Source organism: Phocoena phocoena, chromosome 3, assembly GCF_963924675.1.
Source record: "Phocoena phocoena chromosome 3, mPhoPho1.1, whole genome shotgun sequence".
NCBI lineage: Eukaryota > Metazoa > Chordata > Mammalia > Artiodactyla > Phocoenidae > Phocoena > Phocoena phocoena.
Window position 1 is genome coordinate 18020265 of NC_089221.1, and position 23947 is coordinate 18044211.

The following is a 23947-nucleotide window of genomic DNA, read 5'->3' on the forward strand; positions in this document are numbered from 1 at the left end:
CAAGAAACAATTTAAAAGTTTCTAAATCAGTTGGTTTTAAGAAAAATAAAGTATTCTTTTTTTTTTTACATCTTTATTGGAGTATAATTGCTTTACAATGGTGTGTTAGTTTCTGCTTTATAACAAAGTGAATCAGTTATACATATACATATGTTCCCATATCTCTTCCCTCTTGCATCTCCCTCCCTCCCATCCTCCCTATCCCACCCCTCTAGGTGGTCACAAAGCACCGAGCTGATCTCCCTGTGCTATGCGGCTGCTTCCCACTAGTTATCTATTTTATGTTTGGTAGTGTATATATGTCCATGCCACTCTCTCACTTTGTCACAGCTTACCCTTCCCCCTCCCCATATCCTCAAGTCCATTCTCTAGTAGTTCTGTGTCTTTATTCCCATCTTATCCCTAGGTTCTTCATGACCTTTTTTTTTCTTAGATTTCATATATATGTGTTAGCATATGGTATTTGTCTTTCTCTTTCTGACTTACTTCACTCTGTATGACAGACTCTAGGTCCATCCACCTCACTACAAATAACTCAATTTCATTTCTTTTTATGGCTAATATTCCATTGTATATATGTGCCACATCTTCTTTATCCATTCATCCAATAATGGACACTTAGGTTGCTTCCATCTCCGGGCTATTGTAGGTAGAGCTGCAATGAACATTTTGGTACATGACTCTTTCTGAATTACGGTTTTCTCAGGGTATATGCCCAGTAGTGGGATTACTGGGTCATATGGTAGTTCTATTTTTAGTATTTTAAGAAACCTCCATACTGTTCTCCATAGTGGCTGTACCAATTCACATTCCCACCAGCAGTGCAAGAGTGTTCCCTTTTCTCCACACCCTCTCCAGCATTTATTGTTTCTAGATTTTTTGATGATGGCCATTCTGACCGGTGTGAGATGATATCTCATTGTAGTTTTGATTTGCATTTCTCTAACGATTAATGATGTTGAGCATTCTTTCATGTGTTTGTTGGCAGACTGTATATCTTCTTTGGAGAAATGTCTATTTAGGTCTTCTGCCCATTTTTGGTTAGGGTTGGTTGTTTTTTGGTTATTGAGCTGCATGAGCTGCTTATAAACTTTGGAGATTAATCCTCTGTCAGTTGCTTCATTTGAAAATATTTTCTCCCATTCTTAGGGTTGTCTTTTGGTCTTGTTTATGGTTTCCTTTGCTGTGCAAAAGCATTTAAGTTCCATTAGGTCCCATTTGTTTATTTTTGCTTTGATTTCCATTTCTCTAGGAGGTGGGTCAAAAAGGATCTTGCTGTGATTTATGTCATAGAGTGTTCTGCCTATGTTTTCCTCTAAAAGTGTGATAGTTTCTGGCCTTACATTTAGGTCTTTAATCCATTTTGAGCTTATTTTTGTGTATGGTGTTAGGGAGTGTTCTAATCTCATACTTTTACATGTACCTGTCCAGTTTTCCCAGCACCACTTATAGAAGAGGCTGTCCTTTCTCCACTGTACATTCCTGCCTCCTTTATCAAAGATAAGGTGAAAAATAAAGTATTCTTGATGGCCCGACCTAATCAGGAGGACCCTTGTAAGAGCTGAACTCTTTCAGGTAGAAGAGATTAGGAGAATAAGAAAGATTTGGTATAAGGAAAAGTCTTTTCTTTTTTAAACCATCTTTTTAATTGACGTGTAGTTAATTTACAATGTTGTGTTGGTTTCAGATGTACAGCAAAGTGATTCTGTTATAGATATATACATAAATATATTCTTTTTAAGATTATTTTCCATTATAGCTTATTATAAGGTATTGAAAATAGTTCCCTGTTCTGTATGGTATGTCCTTGTTGTTTACTGTATATATAGTAGTGTGTATATGTTAATCCCAGACTCCTAATTTTTTTTTTTTTTTTTTTTTTTTTTTTTTTTTTTTTTTGCGGTACGCGGGCCTCTCACTGTTGTGGCCTCTACCGTTGCGGAGCACAGGCTCCGGACGCGCAGGCTCAGCGGCCATGACTCACAGGCCCAGCCGCTCCGCGGCATGTGGGATCTTTCCGGACCGGGGCACGAACCCGTGTCCCCTGCATCGGCAGGCAGACTCTCAACCACTGCACCACCAGGGAAGCGCACCAAACTCCTAATTTATCTCTCTCCCCAGCCCCCAGGAAGATTCTTATTGTTTTCTTTAATGGTGGAAGGGCCACGTGGCATGGAATGCAGTCAGCTTCTAGGAGATGAGCCGAGTTCCTGGTTGACAGCCAGCAGGGAAATGAGGAACTCATTCCTACAAATATGAGTGGATTCTGCCAACAGCCTGAATGAGCTGGGGACCAGACTGCTCTACAGAGTCTTCAGATCAGAATGAAGCCCTCCTGATACCTTGAATGTGAGACCTGGAAGAGAACCTAACTGTGCAGCATCCAGACTCCCGATCGACACAAGTGTGACAAAATGAATTGGTGTTGTTTTGCACTCCTAATGTTGTCATAACTGTTCACAGCAAAAGAAAACCCATACATTACTTGGTCATTATAATTTGTAAACAATAGCAAACGTGTAATGCAATTTATAGAACAGTCTATTCTACACAGTGAAACACATAAAAATTATTATGTATTAACATCACATGGTATGATGGCTAAAAGCATAAACTCTAGGGACAGGTCATTTGCAATGAAACTGGCCTTCACTAGTTTTATCTGTTGACCTTGAACAAGTTATTTAACCAATCTGTGTCTCAGCTTATTCATCAGTAAATGAGGAAAACAGGACTGTCAAAATAATTAAATGAGTTGATATTTGTAAGTTGCTTAAAATAATGCCTGGAAAATAGTAAATAATATATAAATTATTGCTAAATAAACATATCCTTGAAATGTTTACTAATTGTTTTGCTGCCATGTGAAACTACTCATGTTACTCTTGTTGATCTACCTAATTAAAATTAGATTTAATGAGCTACTGTATTATCTTCCACATTTAGAATTCAACTGTTCTCTGTTTCATATTAAATATAAATATATTTCATATTAAATTTAAATTACACTGATATACAAACTTAGAATTCAAGCATTTCAGGAGACAACTTTGAAATTAAAGATGGATGTTTATTTTCAAGTCATTGGATTCATTCATTCATGCCTTTATTCATTCAATATTTATCAATATTTATTCTGTGCCTACATAAACCTGACTACAAAATTGGCTAGAGATTGACACGGTTCTAAAAAAAAAGGTTTAATTATGAAGATCCATGCTAATGATTTTTGTAACTTATGTTCAAAAGGTTATGAAGGAGAATTCTATGGCAACTGAGGTGATAGATGAATTTTTTAAAAACTGTGATAATTGCCATATTATCTGCCTAAGCTTACATATATGGCAGAAAATTAGTGGAGGAACCTTAGCTGCATGCAAATCAGAAGTTAGGGTTATACAGTTGATTGGTCATTCATTCAGTATTTAAATAATTCAAAATGTATTTATTGAGAACCTAATATTTAGAAGACCTTATCATAGATGAAAGTATTACATAGATGGATAATGCCCAGGAGATCTCAGAGTGTGTTGGGGAAGACAGTTGCACAAACAGTTGTAGTACTATGGGAAGTAAGGGAAGTGATATTAGGTTTCAAAGTGAGTCTGCATTATTTTGCTGGTGTTTCTGGAAAAACTGTTATGGAAGATGTGTGGTAGTTTGTGTGTAAAGTGTTTTTTTTTTTCAGCACTCATTCCTCTCTCCTTAAAGTTAAAGCATTTAGAAAGCTAAAGGAAAACCAAACAAGCAATGAGCCAGTGTTCTGGATACAGCTTAGACCACTTTCCCATTGTATGCAAGTGTATCAGCTTAGAAGGATAATAAGTCAGGGCTCATCCTGCTATTGTTAATTCTGGCAGCAAGTAAAGCCACAGAGATGGCAGTTTTAGAAGTAGTGGAAGTGACAGGACATCATGTTCTTGTGTCTAAGCACCAACCTGTGGACATGAGAAGCTTAAAGTTTTGGTAATAGGAGCATCTCCCTGAACCAAGGTTGTAGGAATTTTTCTGTGTCTTTAAATTCAATAACTCCAGACTTTCCTCTATGCCTTCAGACACAAGCACACTTCAGCTATTCCAGCTTTTCTGTGTATGTTTCAGTGTAATTTCTGCTTGAGATACCTACTGTGGTTCCTTTTTCCTTCTCAAAACCCTGAAAAATGTGGTAGTTAATTGTTTTGAAGAAAGTCACTAGGCCAACAAAACTGGAGTAAAGAGTCAACATTCTCTGTCCATCCCACACCCACCAGAGGTTATGAGTAGAAGTGTAGAGTACACAAAGTTAAGCATAATCTACGTTTTATAGGTCTGGAACACAGAGTGGTTATGGAACCAATCAGGGCCCTATGGGGCCTTCCCGGGACAGACCCCCCTGCCTATGTCCTCTGCCTGTCTCTGTTTGTAGAGAAGCTGTAGTTTCCTAGGCCTCTCCTGAGTCACAAAAGCCTGGCTCAAGAATTCATGATTAAAAGGATGTAGTGACAGGGCTTCCCTTGTGGCGCAGTGGTTAAGAATCCGCCTGCCAATGCAGGGGACACGGGTTCCACCCCTGATCTGGGAAGATCCCACATGCCGCGGAGCAACTAAACCCGTGCACCACAACTATTGAGCCTGCACTCCAGAGCCCATGAGCCACAACTACTGAAGCCTGCACACCTAGAGCCCGTGCTCTGCAACAAGAGAAGCCACCACAGTGAGAAGCCTGCCCACTGCAACGAAAGAATAGCTCCCACTCGCCGCAACTAGAGAAAGCCTGTGCCCAGCAACGAAGACCCAACACAACCAAAAATTAATTAATTAATGTAAAAAAAAAAAGGATGTAGGGACAAAAATAGCAGTTGGGGCAGAAGAACTGGTAAGAATTTAACCAGTAAATCAGCCAATCAGCAGTCACAGAGTCTTTGGTGTTTCTCTGAAGTACCTAGGTGACAGTATCTGATACATGTTTCGTGAGTTGTTTGGCAGATGCTACAACCCACACCAAATGGAGGAAGTTTACTACTTGATGACTACGAGCACGTAGCCCGCACACCTGCTAGAGCCTAAGGACTGATAAGGTTAGCCCCTGTGACACCCCTCTGTTACCCCACCATCAACTGATCAGAGAATTGTGCACAAGTTGATCATATACCCTCTGACTCTTCTCCCTCACCTGACCTTTAAAAATGTTTTTCTGAAACCCATTGAGAGTTCAGGTTTTTTGAGCATTAGCCGCCCTGGACTTCTTGTATGGCACCTTACAATAAACACTGCACTTTCCTTCACCACAACCCGGTGTCAGTAGATTGACTTTACTGTGCGTGGGTGAGTGGACCCAAGTTTGGTTAGGTAACAGTTAAGTGAGCATAACAGGAACATGTGACTGCAAAGTTAAATAGTAATCAAAAGTCTACAATATTTATACATCATACAAATGAATTTTGACTTTATATTTAAGCAGTACACCTAGAATCAAATGGTACTGTCACTGAGAATAGGTGTCCCATGATGTAGAGTCTTGGGGAATAAGGTATAGATTGATCAGAAACACTTTATAAAGAACTTGGCAGGAGGGATTGCTTCTATGTATGCCAAGCCCATTGACTTGTAAATTGCAAGCCCAATGTACCTACATTTACAGTGCCATTTGTCTCAAAACCTTGTTTTTCTTTTCTAATTCTGAAACAAAGTTAAGGAAGAATAAAAATACAAGCCTGCTCCCCACTTATTAATTCTAAAACTATGTATTGAATGTCTTTGTACTATGCTAGATATGGAAGATAGATGACTAAGATAGATAACATCTCTGACTTCATAGAGTTTACTGTCATTAAGTAAGAGAACTTTTATGAATATCTTCAGGCAAATGAATAACAATTATAAACAATAAAATATCCAATACCATACGAGTAATATAAGCAAACACAGGGTGTGATGTTACGTTTTGTGCTGGTCATGTAATTTGGCTTTAAGGTGAGGTATTTCTAAGACATTCCTGAGGAAAAGGCAATTCAGCTGAGAACTGATGAATGGCTCTGAAATCACCATCCAAAGACCAAGGAAAAACAGTTCCAGGTGGAGAAATTGGCATGTATAAGGACCCTAAATTAGGATAGAGCTTAGCTTTCAGATGAATTGAACATAAGGTCCTGGTGGTCAGAATATAGAGATTCAGAGGAAGCAAGCAGAATAAAGATGGAATGGCAAGTAAAGATTTACAGGCCAGTTTAAGAGTTCTGCATTTTATTCTAAATGTACTGAAAAGGTTCTCAATGTATGTTAAGCATGAGAATTCACTGATGAGAGTTATTGAAAATTTGTTCATTACAATTTCAAGAGTGAATTGGGTAGAATTACCAGGGATTGAACTGTCCAAAGCAACACGGGGCAGCTAATTAAAAATAATACTGCAATAATTCAGGTGAAATTGATCACAGTGGCTCAAACTACTGTTTGTAATAAGGGAAAATAAAATGGGTGCAGTTATATATTGATAAGAGTAAATTGACAAGACTAAATGATAGATTGGATGTGCAGAGTAACAGAAGTGAAGTGCCAAAACAGCTTTCTGGAAAAAAATGTGTTTAAAAAAGAACCACATTCTGAGCTAGGTTATATAACTGTGAGCAGATGGGAATGTAGTTGGTTCAATAAAGTAAGTTTGGAATGACTAAAGTAGATCTGTTCTGGAGATATACATTTTGGGGCCTCTAAGTAGAAATGAGATTTAAAGCCATGGGAGAGAATGTATTTTCCTAGGGAGAAAGTTGGCATAAGAAGAAAAGAAGACATAAGATTAAATGCATAGGAAATTCAAATTTATTGACACTTGTACGGAGATGAGATAACAAAGGAGACTGAAAATGAGTCACCAGAGAGAGAGAGAAGTAAGAGTAGAATGTGACAGAAGGCAAGGAACTGGGCTGCTTCAAGAATGGGGAAATGGGAAATAAAGAACAGTAACCAGAGATTACAGCAATATGGAGATGTTCTACTCAGATTTGGTTTGGTTGCTTACTGTTTTATAATGAAAATCTTTTGCAGGAACTAATAAAATAAACAAATAAAACAAAGTAAACAAATAAAATAAAATAAAATTAATAAAACAAAATGAAGAAGTTTAGGAAATGGAGAACAAATATTTTTAAAGAGGATGATATATCTTCTCAATGTACAATCTTTGTCTCTCTTTTATTATTTTTTAAGTTTTCAGATTTAAAAGTAATGAGTTCTCACTTTCCTAAATTATTTTATCATTTGTTACATAAGAAATAATTCCTCATTATTCAATCCGCAGGGTATCACATAACTGTTAAAACATTATTAAAATTATTGGAACTATGAATCCAATGACCTGATCCACTTACTTGTCTACCCTGATCATTATCAGTTAAAAAAATGTCTATTAAATGATGATTACTTGTAGAGGAGTGGTTTTGTCCTCCACATTTACATACACATAATGATATAAATTAGTTTTATTAGCGAAACAAACAAGAAGACACAATGAAGAATAATATAAAAAGCAAGACTTATAAGTGACATACAGAAAAACACCTGCCTCTAACAATTTGGGGTACTTGTGCTATAGTAGTCTCTTAATTGATAGAATTCATCTTTTCCATCCTGGAGTTACTTAGATTAAATTGCTATTTAAAGCATTATAATGAAATGTATGATTAAGTTTAAAAACATGATGAGTTTATTTCAAATTGACCCACTGAAATAGTGTCAGAAAGCAGTAGAGTGAAGAAAATTCTTCTGGGAATTTACCCGTTTACTGCCTGAGACCGTCTCTCCTGATCACAAATCAATATTTCTTTCTTTCATTCATCAGTGATCATAAAACTTTTCAATAATTCTAATTTTAAAGAATGATTACAGTGAGTATATAGTCATTGATATCTTAAAGGTTACAGCTAAAATGAACACAAAGTTCATTTTATCTTTAATGAGTGAGCCTTTTTGAAAAGTCAAGCAGTTTTCCTCTGACAAAACTTTATGCATTAAGTTTATATATTTGATTGACCATAAAAACTCTACTAAAATAATTTTTATCTTCTATGAATCTAGTGATACACCAAGATGAGATAGTCTCTTAGGTTTCCACTGGGGGCTTCAATAATCATTATACGTGCCAGAGGATGAAGTTAATCATTTACAAAAGAGAAGAAGTGACAAATTACAGGGTTCTGAGATATATTTACAAAAAGGAATCAGAGAGGGGATTATATCATATAATGTGCATGGGGGGCAGTGAGGGTTTATGGGTTCCTGATACTTGAAGAGAAGCAGTTAGGAAGCAAATTGAAGAGAGTGAATTAGGAAGGGACCTCTCAGACAGTGCTGAAATCCTCTGTGGATTTTACATCCATGGATTTATGGTGGTTCAAATATGTCCTCTCTTGTTCTTCTTGAGTTTTGTTGTTATTGTTGTTGCTGTGTTTGAGGGAAGTTAGATACAGAATACGGGCAAATGAAGTGTTACTGAAATGATGAAAAAACTAAATACACAAGCAACTAAAGGAACAAAAAGACTGATAGCTTGGAGGAAAGTAGAGGTATAAATGACTTTGAAGTTGGATTAAAGCTGAAGAACAAACTTAGAAGTTTAACCAACTTATTAGAAGAAGAAGATTTAAAGTGAAGAAGCTTCAGGTAATCTAAGAGTTACTTGAAATGAAATGGGAAAATATGTAATGGCAGGTTTGAGTGGTTGAAGTTAATGTGGGAGAAGCTCAGTAAATGTGAGGTGGTGAAGAACCTAAAAGACTAAGATGTTGGAGGGGCCATTCTCACTGACATTAAAACCAACCTCATTGAAATGTCTTGGAATGTAGAAATAAGACCTCAAGAGAGGGACGAAGTCTCCTATGAAGTGGAAAGATTGACTCAGGTTTCCTGGGATTACAGAAATAAAGGTGAAGGTGATGATAGTAGTGGAATGCTACAGGTCTTCAAAATTTTTCTTCTTGTACCTATTGTTTCTTTCTATTTTTATTTGTTGTTATAAGAGGTTGTGGGAACTAATGGTATGGGAAAAGTCAAACAATCAAAACAAAAAACAATGCTGAGGAATGAGGGCATCAGCATCATTTCCTAAACTGAGACACACTAAAGACATTGATGTCTTTGTGGGAGATCCAGAATGAAGTTGTGGAAGTAGGGGAAATGCCTGGAGAGTTTCACAGCATAGAAGAAGGATGTCATTATAAAATGTTAGCTTCAGGAAGCACACTGAGAATTAGGGAAGTTGGGGGTTATGAGTATCGAGATGCTGATGTACAGAACACCAAACAACTGGGGAGAACTTACTGTGTGCCAGGATGAATGAAAATATCAAAGACAGGAAAAATGAGTGTAGGAAAAATTGCACCGTTGCATTGTTGGGCTATAAAGGAAATGTGAGAAAAAATACAAGAGACATCGTGGTCAGTTTTTTCTTAAGTAATTACACAGTTGGGAGGAAAAATATTAGGCTCCTTGAAAAGGGAGAATGTCTCAAGGAATACAAGAAAGGAGAATTTATTGGCAAAACTGCATGTTAAGTTTACAAATTAGAACAGAGGAAATGATCAGGATCGGCCCTTGTAAAATATTTAATTTCTTACTAAGAAAGGTGATCATTAGCTGTTTGAATAAATGAAGCTTCACATGAGATTATGTTGTTGCTTTACCTTAACTACAATTCTCAAACAGAGGCATTTGCATTTTCATGGAAAGATTATGAAGAAAAAAGATTTTAAGAAAAAAGTAGGGATGAAAGAAAGGAAAAGTGGAGAAGTATCCAAAGTAGAATTTAAATCATGAAAACATCCAGAAATTTTAAAAAAATGAATGAGTTGGGCCAAATATAGGTAGCTATCTCTCATAGCTAAGAAATTCACTGAGGAAAAATCCAGCCACTGTTTTAAAACCTCTTGGTTTATTAACTATTTTGTTCTCTGTGTTCCACAACAACATTATATGCTTTCATTGTAATTCAAAAGGGTGTGGGAATTGGACATAAAAAAAAAAGATTTGTGCAGTGGAAATCATAGTTTGGCATGCAAACCACACAAAAATGTTTCAACATGAATTGTAAATATCTGCACATCCCCTATCCCAGTGTACAGTCCTCTCCTCTCTGAAGAGTCCCTAACATCTTTCAAACTGAATTGATTCCTTAATTCTCTATATTCCCCTAGTCCATTTTGGGGGTTAACAAAAAATTTTTAGGATTGAAATAAATTATTGGAGAGAGAATTTTGGGAGATGAAAAATTCTTTTCCTTTTATTGAAACATTTACTGGTTGATAAAGCCTAAGTAACAAATTCTGTATCTAGTCAAGTATTGAACCCTATGGTACAATGAAAATGGAAACAGGTCTTTCTTTCTCTTTTTGTTGCTGTACAGGCCAAGCTGAGGAAACTAATGAAAAACTGTTTTTCTACCAACTTAGGATGGTATTACACTGACTGCTTCATTTCTCCAACTCTGATAAGCTCTGCTCCCATTCATGGCTTTTTATGGTCAACAGTGCTTGTTGGGGGCAATATTGCCACTAAGAACTATCCAAAGCATCTACCTGCCTCCTTTTCCAACCTAAACTTAATGTTTGTGAATATCTACACCATATCCTGGAGATGATCCTGTTACTGAAGGAAACTCTGGTTCACTGGCTAGATGCACAGCAAAGCCAATCTACTGACGCTGGGTTTGTGGTGAAGGAAAGTATAGAGTTTATTTGCAGGATACTAAGCAAGAACAGTGGGTAGCTCATTCTCAAAAGACCTGAAATCCCCAAGGCTTTTAGGCAAGGGTCTTTAAAGACAATGTTAAGGGAGAGAGTCATAGGAAGCCTGATCATCTCGTGAACCTTCTTCTGATTAGTTGATGGTGAAGTAGCAGGGTAATGTTTCTGGAATCTCAATCATCAACCTACTGTGTCCAACCAGTTTGGGGTCTCCGTGCTTGAGTTCAGCACTCTGCTGGGTGAGGGGTTTTAGTTTCTGCAGAACAACTCAAAGGTATGCATCAGATTGTTATCTATGTCAATTCAGGGGGAACTAGGAGTCCTGTGACTCTACTATTCTAATCATTAACTGTTTGAGTCTGCTCTGCAGAACTCCACAAAGGCCTAGGACACTAAAGCCTTTTTTCTACAAGCAAGAAACAGGAGACACAGAGGGGCTTCCATACCCAGGAGAGCTCTGTAGGGTCCTAAGTGGTTTCAACCCTTGCGCCTTTTCTTTGATACTCCTCAGTCTTAAAGGGAACAAAGGTGGGACGAGAAAGGGAATAAAGTTTTGGATAGAGAGATTAACCATAAACTCGGCATGGGAACTCAGTTTTAGGGTGCGAAATAAAATTTATATTTTATGGCAAGACAAGAAAAATTTAAACATAAAAATTCTCTGCCCTTTGGCTTCCCTCTAGCCCTCACTATGCATTGTGTACTTGCATTTATGCATTAACCAAATCCTCTCCCATTGGCAGGAATACCTGCTCAACCATAAAGAGCAACATTCTCCTAGCATCAACAGGACAACTCCTTACAGATAACATTCCTTCTAGATAAGGTGTCACATGGTACTTAGATCTGGATTATTTAAACGGTCAATAATATATCATTTAATGTACAGCCCTCTGTCTCAAAAAATTATATAATTGTGCCTTGACTTCCAACAGGTGGAACAGTTCTCAGCTTTCTGGGATGCTCTTCCTATGTTAAAATCTTCAAATTTGGCTTGAATAAAAGTTTCCGTTTCTTTCTTAGATGGACTGATTAATTTTTCATCGATGGGGGACTCAGTTCCAATTCATTATTCCCTCCTTTTGATGCCAAAAGCTCTTCTTCTGTGCACTGGTGCTGAATCGAATCTTGAAGAAAGAGTTTTGGGTGAAGTAGAAAAGAATAGCTGTATTGCTTTGCCAGGAGAAGCAGGACACAGCAGCCTCCTGCCCTTCAAAAAACTATGTGTCCCAACCCAGGAGAGTTTGGTGAGGAGTTTTATAGCAATGTTTCACTGGTAGAGTTCCTGATAGAATTTGGGTGTGTGTAGGGCATGCACTCCTTTAATCTGGTCTCAGATAATCTTTTGATGAGCTTCTCTGGTTCCTTTAATCTGGCCTCAGGTGGTCTTCTCTGGAATGAAGAATGCTGACATCTTCCATTTGTTGGGGGTTTTGGTTCTATAAGGAGCTTAAAGATATCACTATGTATATCCCTTGAGGCTGAACCAGGACCCTGCCCCAAGGCTGCACCATTGTCTCTTGGCTGTTCCTCCCTGTCTCTGCATTCCCTCATTCCCTGATTAGCAACTTTTTAAATCTGCCCTTAGGAACTCAGGGAATGTCATAGAGGCTGAAAAGATAGGCTCTTATGCCCAGGAGCTTGGTTTCACTTTCTTGCAATTGACAAATAAGGAGGGGAAACCACACCACAAAACATATAAAAATAAGCAATTAACAACTAATCTGGAGACACATTTATTTCTTGGAGGCTCAAGACACCAAAGAATGCAGTGGCTTTGGTGTCACGGGTTTTCTAGTGCTGCTTTGCAACATCAACCCTGACTTTTCTCTGAAAGTGGAAGTGATCTAACTGGATTGACCTCTGTATACATGTTTAAACTCTAACCAGTACCCCCTTACCATTGTGATTATCTACCCATGAGAGGAAAAAAAAAAAATGTTGATTCTGAGTACCTCGGGGATAATTAGTTTGCAATTAAGCATTTAATAACAGATTGCATGTGGTTGAAGAAATATAATTGAAAACAAAATTTCCTGCCAACCTAGAAAACCTCTCCACAAAGGTAGAAGAGAAACAATTTTATTAGTGAATAATCATTAAACCAGAATGTGATGTGTATCACAAGCAATCCACCAAAGAGATTGTAAATTCAGAAAGAAATCTCATCTTATTAGATGGCCAAGCAGATTAAATCCATCTCATCTATGTTCTCAAGATACAAACTACAGCTGATCCTCAAGTAGAGGACTAGAGGCCTTGACAGCTATATTTGTCACGTAAAATTCACCTAACATTAACTTGTTAATTGGGGTGACCATCTGTGTTAGCTAATGGCTTTCTCTAATGGAAAAATAAACTTCTCATAGTTTTACAGTTTGGAACTAGACACCCCAGGAGTTAGGCTCCTCCCCTCCCACAGATGCTGGAGGGGCGTAGGCAACATATGTCTTGATGTTTATATTTCAAAGGAATGGCTTCCAAGGATTTGAGAAACACATTCCTGGATTTTAAAGCTGTCAAGAGACTTATTTATCCTTTAAAAAATTGACTTACATTTCAGGGACTTCCTTGGTGGCACAGTGGTTAAGAATCCGCCTGCCACTGCAGGGGACACGGGTTTGATCCCTGGTCCGGGAAGATCCCACACGCTGTGGCGCCACTAAGCCTGTGGACCACAACTACTGAGCCTTTGCTCTAGAGCTCGCAAGCCACAACTACTGAGCCTGCATGCCATAGCTACTGAGGCCCGCACGCCTAGAAGCCATGCTCTGCAACAAGAGAAGCCACCGCAATGAGAAGCCTGTGCACCGCAACGAAGAGTAACCCCTGCTCCCCACAACTAGAGAAAGCCTTTGTGCAGCAACGAAGACCCAATGCAGCCAAAAATAAAATAAATAAATTTAAAAAATAATTGACTTACATTTCAAAGGGAGAGATAACATAATTACACATTTTCTAAAGTAAATGCTCTAAGAAAAGGGAGGGGTGTCTCCTTTATTTTCAGGGAGAATTGTCTATTAATTTTATTATGTATTTGCCTTCACAACATATATATTCTTTACCTACCCAAAAAACAAAACTTTCCAAAATTACATTTTTGACTTCTCTACCAGGTCTGTCCTCCCAGGAAGATATAAATAGCCTGAGCCCATTAGTCCATAGCCTTCTTGTAGCAGACACCACTGGTGCCGAGCACTTTCCCTCATTTGCTGTGATTACACTTGCCCTGCAGCAGACAGTTCTGTGTAACTTGAGACTCACTTCACAAGGATACCTCTCATCTCTTTTTGCTTTCTGCTCCCTCTCACAGCTGGAGCCCATTCAGCCTCATTTAAGCAGAGCATAAAAGCAGGGAAGTTGTTATCAACCCCAGAAAAAGCCTTCAGTGAGGTGCAAAGACTGAAGGATAAATTTGTCAACCTTCAACTTGCAGTGGCTTTAGGTAAGCCTCTCAGGAGTCCTTAGCAGAACTGAGAACCTACTGCCCTCAGCATCACCCACAATAATGCATCTTATATTGGCTTTGCATATTTGTCTCTCTTATTTCTCCCACTAGCTACCTTACTCTGGCTCTCTCTAGGCACAGCCCTGAAAGATCCTCTAGTTTTGAAGACTCAAGTGTTTAAATTGGGCCCACCTAGATAATCCATGATAATCTTCCCATCTCAAGGTTCATAACATTAATAACATCTGCAAAGCTTCATTTGTCAAGAGGTAACATATTCTCAGGTTCTGGAGATTAGGGTGTGATCATCTTTGAGAGACCATTATTCTGTCTACCTTAATACGCACAGGCAAGTTCTGTCCATTTATCTGTACATTTCCTCTGAGTAACAGAAAGTGATGCATATAGTAGGGTTCAAAAATATTTGTTGAGTTAGAGATATATAAGGGAAGATATAATATTTAATTTTCATAAAAGCAATAAAAAATAAGATACTCTTAGAAAATTTCAGATATTGAAGGGATTAGAAAATAACTCCCTTATTAGTCAAGAAGGGGTACAGAGCATCTGAAACTTAGGCAAAAGTAATATTGAAAGGTCCTAGGTCTAAATCAGCTATCTATTAAAAGATTTTGCTTACCACCTTGATATTAACAATTGACTAATAGCTTACAGGCTGCTTAGGAAAATTTGTCATTACCACCACAGTAGCTAAAACATTACTTAGGACTTTTGATGAAAAGATCACCTTATTACAATCTGAAGTTCTCCATATCCATGAAAGTTTTATGTAAGGGGTATGTTCAAAATGAAGAAAAGTGGGTTTGTAGGAAAAAATACAAAAGAAAATGGGGTAATGGAAGTGGAATTATAAGAAAATGAGAATTATTGTTTCCAAGTAAAGAGATTGTAGTTCAGTTATTCTCAACTATTTTCCCTTCCTACCATGTGTCAAGCTCTGGAATACATACAATTTAGGTCTTTGTAACATTGTAGGTAGGGGTATCTTCTCATTGTCTTCAAGTTATTTCTTAGAGCTTCCTGATTTTTGAAACATCTGATCCCCAAATCTCAACTTTGCCCTCAAACATGCTTAAGTTAAAGATAAAAGGAAGGAAGGGAATGCAATGTTGCTATTTTTCTGCTTTTCTGCAACATAAATTCAGAAATGGGAAAAACATAAATTTGTCATCAGATAATAGATGCAGAAATTTATCACCAGGAAATCACAGCATCACTGTCACTCTCTTCTACTTAACCATGTGTTAGGTTCAGGACATAAAGTGGTAATTGCCACCTTACTCCTAAAGATAGCTGTGCCACCACTGCATTTTATGTTTCCTAATAAACATGCCAACCTTCTCAAGTTTACACTTTAAATCTCTTTAGCTCGTGTATTTCTACTAGATTCTCAAGACCAAAGTTGATTTTTTTTTTGAGAAAGTGTTTAATGTGTGAGAAAATATCCATTCTAGCATTTGCAATCACCACAGGAGTCACAGAATAACAGCACTTTGTTTTGTTTTGCATCCATTAACTAGACAGCAGTATTTCTGCTAAAGCTCCCCAGATTAACTCTCCCTTCTCACCCTTTGGATCTGTGACCTTTTTTTTGGGGGGTACGCGGGCCTCTCACTGTTGTGGCCTCTCCCGTTGCGGAGCACAGGCTCCGGATGCGCAGGCTCAGCCGCCATGGCTCAGGGGCCTAGCCGCTCCACGGCATGTGGGATCTTCCCGGACCCGGGCAGGAACCCGTGTCCCCTGTATCGGCAGGTGTACTCTCAACCACTGCACCACCAGGGAAGTCCAGACCTTTTGATGATGAATGTGTCACTAATACAAATATTTACCAGCTGTTAAAAGAAGAGTCCCTGTCATTACTTAGGAACAGGGCTTGTTTTCATGTAATATCTGAAATAGATTTATAATATTAAAATATGATTGAGAATGGTGAAAAATGGTAAGTTTTAATGAGACTGAGCTTTCATTAAACTGAAAACACATGCCTATCAGGGAACTGCAACAGAAACACTTAAATCTCATAAATCAGAGGTTTAATGCCTTGTGGTCAGCAGAATTACATGATAAGCTTTTAAAACTATAGATTATCAAATTCTGCAATATTCAAGGAGCATAATCAAGAATTTGTGTGTTTAACATTTTACCCCACATGGGTCTACTGATAGATAGATAATAGAGGCCAGTGATTAAGAGTTTGGTCTCTGCAGTCAGAATATCAGTATTTAAATCCTAGTTCCACCTCTTACTAACCATCTAATTTCAGCAAGTTCCTTAAACTATAAGAATTAGTTTCCATAGCTGTAGAATATGGAAAATAATTGTACCTATCTCATAGGATTAAATAAGGCAATACATGCCAAATGGCCTATAATCAGTCTTGAGAAACATTATTTATTATCATCGTTTGCTGCCTGCAAAATTAAAATACAATAAACCTCTCCTTTCAAAACACACCAACTGTGCATAGGCAAGCTAGCTACAAGTAGATCTTTTCTAATGATTTATTTAGATTGCCCAAAATATTGTAGTAAGAGATTTTCACGTCGTGGTTGGTATATACTCAACAGGAACACTATTATCTTGTTATAATGGCTTAATTGTAACAATAATTTCTGTGACTCCTGGAAACCCACGGAGGAAAACTTTTACATTCTACAAAATATATGACAAAGTCTAGGCTAAGAGAGGACATATTTGAGATAAAATCCATATTAAACTACTGGCACTCTGGATCTGAGGCTCTATGATTCTTATTATTTGGACAGCCTGAGAAGGCAGGTCAAACAAGATGAGAAGCATGTGGGAAGAAAGTCTGCATGACTTTTTGTAACAGAGAAAGGAGTTAGCAGCTACAGTCTTTGTCCTGTGCACTTTAGATCTCCTAAACTACTAAAAGACAAAACAAGATAGACAGAGGCTTTCTACTACCAAATTATATGCCGATTAATAGAGCAAAGGCCAAGATCTAGCAATAGGATAAAGCCCAGGGGCTTCAAACTCAGTAATAAAGTCAAACCCTATGAACAGAAGTAGAATAAAAGGTAGTATTGTCTTCTTATTTAATACTGTTCAAAAATGAATTTCTATTGCTTACCCTCAGATCAGAAGGATATTTCACAAACTCTTAAGATTTGTTTAAAATGAAGAATTGAACGTGTTAGGTACCAGAACATCTGACACTCTTGAGGGTAAAATTTAGTCCATGTGGCTACACATCTTAGCCTCTAAAGAATACAAGTTAGAGCAAATACCTGAATTACAGGTATTAAGTCACCAAAAAGAAAACTGCCTTCTGAGTGTGGACTAGGAGAGTAGTGGAAGATGATTACTTTAAGGCCTAGTATGTGTCTCCACTGTGTTAGAAACTGACCTATGTTATCACCTTGAATTTGTGGTTGCAATCCCTGAGAGGTGGCTTCTGAGAGCCCTGTGTAAGCAACTCCATGGCAATCAATGATCAAACCTTCCTGGATAAAAAGTTGGTGGAGATGAACAACCCTCCCTGGCTGAGGTTGAGTGGCCAACCATGAGCACCAGATGATGCATGAGGCTTAGTGACTGCTGTCAACTGAATTATGACCCCCCAAGACTAATGTGTTAAAGCCCCAGTGCTCAGTATGATAGATTTTGGAGATGGGACCTTTGGGAATTAATTCCATTTAGATGAGCTCATGAGGGTGGGGTCCTCTTGAAAGAATTAGTGTCCTTATCAGAAGAGACACAAGAGAGTTTGTTCTCTATCTTTTTCTGCCACATGAAGACATGGAAAGAAGGCAGCTATTTATAAGCCAGAAAGAGGGTTCTCATCAGAATCCTATCGTGCTGGCACTCTGATCTTGGACTTCACAGTCTCCTGAACGATGAGAAATAAATTCCTATTGCTTAGGATACCCAGGTTGTGGTGTACATACGACATCCTGGGCTGGCTAAGACAGTGACTAAATGATCCTATGTGAAATATCAGGAAGCTCAATCACCATAGTGGGTTTCCAAATCAAGGGCATTACAGGGTGAGTCATACCCACCCTGCTATGCCACTTGGTCTTTAACATGGGTCCTAACAGAGGCTGGTGATGACCTTCCCATGCTTTCCATGTCTTGACAAACTCAGAGCTCCAGAAATTTGAAGTTGGTCTGGATTTACCATCTTCCCAGTGTTAGACATGAGGGGAAAAGTCATAGCCCTTCAAGCTCTCATTAGAAAGATTATGACTTACTATTGCCGTATTTAAAGTGGAGATCTGGGTACACAGATCTATGAAGAGTTTTTTAAAGGTGATTCTAAGGTGGTAATCAGAAAATCAGAGTAACGAGAGTCAGTAGAAAGGTGATAACATAATAGCCAGATTTCCTAGGTAAAATTTTTGATCTGCCACTAATTTGCATAACAAGATACTTAACTGCCCTGTGCCTTAAGAAAATGCACCTTTTGGAATATGCAGAGCATGCCATAATGCTGTTTTTAGGATGAAATAAAACATGCAAAGGACTTAGCCTAATGCCTGGCACATAGTAGTTACTATAGAAATGTCAGCTTCTAATACTGACTTGAGATTTCGAGATAGATCTTAAGGTAGAGAATGCCTCATGTTGTCAAATTGACTGATGAGATGACCCTGCAAGATGTACACAGTTGTGGGTGGAATATCCCTTTTCACATTATCAAGACTTTTCTGGAAATCCAGGACCACATGGGATTTTTCCCTTTAGGGATTATTTGTGTCAACTGAGGTCTTCTTTAAAGGGGATGTCTTAATAAAGTAAACTTTGAGGACAAGACAATGTCTTAGGTGTCCAAGAGCTATTCTCTTGCTGGACAGCAAACCAGTGTTTGCTGGTTTGATGACATCTGTCAAGGGAACAACATCTGAGAGCAGTGATTTATTTATCTCTCATGCAATTATAAAAGTTGCTCATCTGTATTTATTTATTAATTATGAAATAATTTTCCTCTATGGAAACTTACAGGAGAAAGGATGATAAGCATCTATATATTTAACACCCAAATCTATCAAATCCTCATGCTCTTTCATAATTAAGTGGACACTGTTGAAGGCCCCATAGACCAATCTCTAATCCCAACTTCATCTGTTCCCATCAGACATAACCACTATCCAAAGAAGTTGTTCATCATCTGCAGAATTTTCTATTTCACTTGACTATATATGTGTTTATATATAACAAATATATGGTATTGTTTTTAATTTTCATGACATTTTACATAACAGTATTTGATAGCCAGCCTCAAAGATGGACTCTAGTTATCTTTGTCTACTAGTAAACCTGCCCTTGAGTAGTTTCTTCCATTACTGAATAGTAATGTGTAAGTAATGACTAGTCTGTGTAAGCAGTAGACTCTGGGGGAGGTGACAGTTGTGACACCTGAGGTGAGATTATAGAGCCATTACAGCTCTGTCTTGGCCTCTTGTATATATCTTTTTTAAGTGAACCTTCTACCATGTCCTGAGGATACACAGATTGTCATTTGGAGAAGCCCATGTAAGGAGGAACTGAGACCTCCTACCAACAAACAATGGCACCTTGCTAGCTATGTGAGCAAGCCACCTTGGAAGAGGGTGATCTATCACTAAAAGCCAATAGATGATGGTAGCCTGAACCAGTATCTGTCTACAATCTCATTCAGACCCTGAGCCAGAACAGCACAGAAACATCACTCCCATGTTCCTGACCCATAGAAACTGTGAGAAATGATACAAACATTTTGTTCTTTCGAGCCACTACATTTTGTAGTTATAGATTGTACAGAAATAGGTTGATATTGATATTACATGGAATCATGTTGTATATATCTCTTTACATGTTGATCTTTTTTTTTCACTCAACATTGTCTCTGTTTTAGATTTATTTTGGTTGATGCTTTTATTGCTGTATCATTCATTTCAACCCTTTTATTGTATTAGAGCATGATATAATTTTTCTTTGTATTAAAGTATAGAGAGGGAGTTCCCTGGTGGCCTAGTGGTTAGGAATCTGGGCTTTCACTGCCGTGTCCAGGGTTCAATCCCTGTTTAGGGAACTGAGATCCTGCAAGCCATGCAGCATGGCCCAAAATAAATAAATACATTTTGTTAAAAAACTGGAGTGTAGAGAAGCATAAGTTGCTTTGAATTATACACTGTAGAATAATTGTCCAATAAAACTCTTGAAACATCTTTCTCTTTAGTATATATTCAAGATTCTATACGTTATTAACTTAATAGTGGGATTCTTTTTTTTATGACCAGTTACATGTGTCTTACAATTGGCTAGATATTATCAAGTTATTCTCCAAAATATTTGTACAAATATATATTTGTACAAACTCCTCAAACAATATATGAGTGTCGCCATGCATCCACATTCCCACCAACAATTACTGACACTACACTTTAGTCTTTGCTAATCTGATGTTCTTTTACAATTTTTTTAAATGTATATTTTATTGATCACTGGTGCATTTAAATTCCCTGCTTTATCATAGTAAAGCATTGCTAAATATCAGGAAAAAATGCAAGCCTATATCCTACTTCTTATTATTTCAAAAAGGAAAAAATATTAAGCTATACATACCACTGCAAACACACAAATTAAATCCCTAGTACACCTATACATTTAACATGCTGTTATAGTTATAATGTTATAGTGCCTTGCAAAATATTAGAATCACTGTTTACTGTTCACCAGTTTCTCTGAGTGTAATATCTGAGATAAAGTTGTTTTTTACTGACACATCATGTGCTTTTGCCAACACCTGTATTTGATTTAGACATTCTACAGTGAGAATTAGAATACCCCAATATCATCAAATGAACTCACTGGAAATCTTGGCAGAAAAATCTAAGAACAACTAAGATTGGAAAGAATTTTTCCGGGCTTCAATTCCCACATAATTGCAAGGAGACTTTGGTAAAAATGTAATGGTATTAGGATGGTTTGATTACTGAAAATCACTCAAAACTAACCAACCTAAGCACTCATCCAGGAAAAGATCATCACTGCTGAGGACAATAGGGACAATGCAGAAAGAAAATTTCATATAAAGATATGGAAAGAGAAAAAAGTGCTAGAGGAAGCTCTAGAGCCATTGGTCTAGAAGAGATGATAGGGCCAAGCCTCTACCTCTTAATATATGATAAGATAAATTTGAGATCAAAAGTCAACAAATAGTTACAGAAGGAATTTTGCAATGCTAAAGTCTACAGTTAAACCCTTTCCATTATAATAGTTAGTATATGTATGCACCTGAGAGTGTAAGAACAACTTCCATAGAGACTACCGAATGTGAAAGGAGAACTGGAAACACTTTCTCAGTCCAAGGCAGATTACATCTCCCAAAATTAGTAAGGAAAATTATGCAGTTAGATGGTATAGTCTCTATCACACACTGTTATCTATAAAAGCATACATACTTTTTCTTCCAGTTTCATTGAGATATAATTGACATGCAGCACTGTGTAAGTTTAAGGTGTACAGCATAAAGATTTGACTTACAAACATCATGAAATGATCATCACAATAAGTTTGGTGAATATCCATCATCTCATATAGATACAAAATAGAAGAAAAAATTTTTCCTTGTGATGAGAACTCTTGGGATTTACTATCTTAACAAAGTTTATATATAACATACAGCAGTGCTAATTATATTTACCATGTTGTACATTCCATCCCTAGTACTTTTATACCTTATAACTGGAAGTTTGTACCTTTTGACTACATTCATCCAATTGCCCCTCTCCCACTCCCCCTCCTCGGTTAAACACAAATCTGACCTCCTTTTATATGAGTTTGTTTGTTGTTTTTGTAGTATACTTGACCCAGAACATTATGTTAGTTCCTGGTGTACAAAATAGTGATTTTGTATTTCTATACATTTCAAAACGCTCACCATGTTAAGTCTGGTTACCATCCGTCACCATACAAAGATATTACATTATTTTTGACTATATTCCCCATACTGTACATAGCTGCGACTCATGCATTTTGTAACTGGAAGTTTGTAACTCTTAATCTCCCTCACCTATTTCTCTCATCCCCCAACCCATTCCTCCTCCTCTGGAAACCACCAGTTTGTTCTCTGTATCCATGGCTCTGTTTCTATTTTGTTATGTTTGCTCATTTGTTTTGTTTTTACGATTCCACATAGAGGTGAAGTCATTCAGTATTTACCTTTCTCTGTCTGACTTATTTTATTTAGCATAATACTCTCTAGGTCCATCCATGTTGTTGCAAATGGCCAGATTTCTTTTTTAAATGGCTGAGTAATATTCTATTTTGTATATTTACCGGATCTTCTTTATCCATTAATTTATCAATGGACTCTTAGGTTCCTTTCGTATTTTGGCTATTGTAAGTACAGCTGCTATAATTATTGGGGTGCCTATTATCTTTGCAAATAAGTGTTTTCATTTTCTTTGGGTAAATAACCAAGAGTGGAATTACTGGATTGTGTGGTAATTGTATTTTTAATTTTTTGAGGAACTTCCATATGTTTGCACAATGGCTGCACCAATTTACATTCCCACCAGCAGTGTACAAGAGTATCCTTTTCTCCACATCCTTGCCAACATTTGTTATTTGTTTTCTTTTTGATAATAGCCATTCTGACAGGTATGAGGCAATTGTGGTTTTGATTTGCATTTCTCTGATGATTAGTGATGTTGAGCATCTTTTCATGTGCCTGTTGCCTATCTGTATATCTTCTCTGGAAAAATGTCTATTCAGGTCCTCTGTCCATTTTTTATTCAGGTTGTTTGGTTTTTTGATGTTGAGTTTCATGAGTTCTGTGCCATTGGGCATTAAAACCAAGCCTGATGTCTACCAGGAAAGCTTTATAGGTTTCATGTAGTTTCATATAGTTTTAAACCACTTGAGATTTCTCTTCTGTGAATAGCCTATTCAGATTGGTTTCAATTTTTCTTTTAATATGTTGGGGTTTAAAAAATGTTTTGTGTGTTATTACACAGTTTGATTCTAATTAGAAGTAACTGAATTATGCTAAATTTTGATATAGCATATGACTAAATTATGTTATGATGAAAAAATAAAACCAGAAAAAAACAAATGTTTAGATGTTACTCGTGATACAAATTCATTGTGAGTCAGCTATGTCTTTGCTTTCCATCATCCTCCCTCTGGGATCCATTGCTGAGCAACCACTGTGTGATCTAGGATACTTCTGTTTCCCAGAGACAAGAGAAAGAGAAAGGAAGCAAATCAAGAAATGGCTGTTAAAGCTCTGACCCAGAAATGACACTGTGGCACATGTCACTTTGCAGAGTTCATTGATCAAAGCAAATCAATGGCCACACAAGTTCTAAGTAGGCAGTAGGCAGGGAAAGTAATTACCATTACATGTCTGGTTGGAAAAATCGAATAGTTGCTAAACAGAACTGTAGGAATATAATCATAATTACAGGACAAATATTTTATCTCTATCACTTTTATCACTTTGTTTGTTGGGTAATTTGTGGACCAAAGATTTTAATGATAAACTTGTACAATTTATTAAATTTTCTTGTTAATTTTTTTCTTGAGTGTTTTTAAAGGCATCTTTTCCTACCCTGAATTCATACAGCATTCTATCCTATATTTAAAATGTTTATAAAGCTTGATTTTTCATATGTACACCTTTAACTTATCAGGAATTATTTTTTCCCAAATATAAAATCATTAAAATTATAGCTATATTTCAATTATATAATATATAAATAAATATACAATATATTTTACATTCAACATTGTGTAAGTTTAAGCTGTACAT